Source organism: Wasmannia auropunctata, unplaced genomic scaffold (genome assembly GCF_000956235.1).
Source record: "Wasmannia auropunctata unplaced genomic scaffold, wasmannia.A_1.0 LD335989.1, whole genome shotgun sequence".
In the NCBI taxonomy this organism is placed as follows: Eukaryota; Metazoa; Arthropoda; class Insecta; order Hymenoptera; family Formicidae; genus Wasmannia; species Wasmannia auropunctata.
The window spans coordinates 470,984-472,044 of NW_012026901.1; positions in this window are offsets into that span (position 1 = coordinate 470,984).

Below are 1,061 nucleotides of genomic sequence, written 5' to 3' on the forward strand. Positions count from 1 at the left end.
TAACATTCTAATAATAATTTTACCGTTATATATTTACTCTATTAAAATTTATAGATTTTAACAAAATTTTTAAAAATGTAGTAAGGAGATAAAATATAGGAAGAAGATTATAGGTATATGAAAACTACACTGCAATAGAAAATAAGATAAGATTATTGCTAAAAAATATACAGTACTATATTATACAGTCAAACCTCGATAACTCGAATCGCAATCAACTAGAAAAATTGTTTGATTTATAGAGTTTTCAATTTATCGAAATTCGAGTAAAAGAGGGTTTACGTATGAAAACTCGACTTACGGAGGCTTTGTAAGAGAGTTTATAATTTTCCAATTATAATGGCTTTTAAAGGAAAAAAATCAATATTTAACAGTAATTATTTATTGCATACATATGATAAATGTAACCATAAAACAAAATACCAGGCTGTTACTCACGGTTACACATAGCCACAACTTCGAATTATAGAGGTAGCGACAATGGAAGTTTGACTTATAGAGGTGAATTTCGACTTGAAGAGGTTTGGCTACTTTAAATCTAAGTTACAGAGGTAAAATATATATCTAAATGCCTGACAAATAATTCGAGTTAAGGTAGGTTTTATTTCGATTTATGTTTTCCGTAGCGGAGCGGAAGGGGATAAACAAAATTTTCGTCTTATAGAGATTTTCGAGTTGTAGAAGTTCGAGTTATCGAGGTCCGACTGTATAATATTTATTAATTCTTGAAATTTCTTTCTTCTGCAACTAAATTTTATATATGTAGTAATCTGATATTGCTACTTTTAATCTAGTTTGTAAATTATTGTAAATTTGTTTTTTTGTGTAACAGCATTAACGAATAATATAATCTCAAGTGATTCTTAAGTTCTTTTAAAGGTATAATTGAATGATTTCTACCGCGATGCATTAATTGTAATGTGACTGTTCAAATTATAATTATTATTTAATAAATTTAATGCGTAAAAAAAATACAATATAATTTTTTTGCAAATATCTCGATCACGTTCAAGGAAGTTGTCAACAGTTGAAATTGTGATATTATTTTTTTTTATAGTACA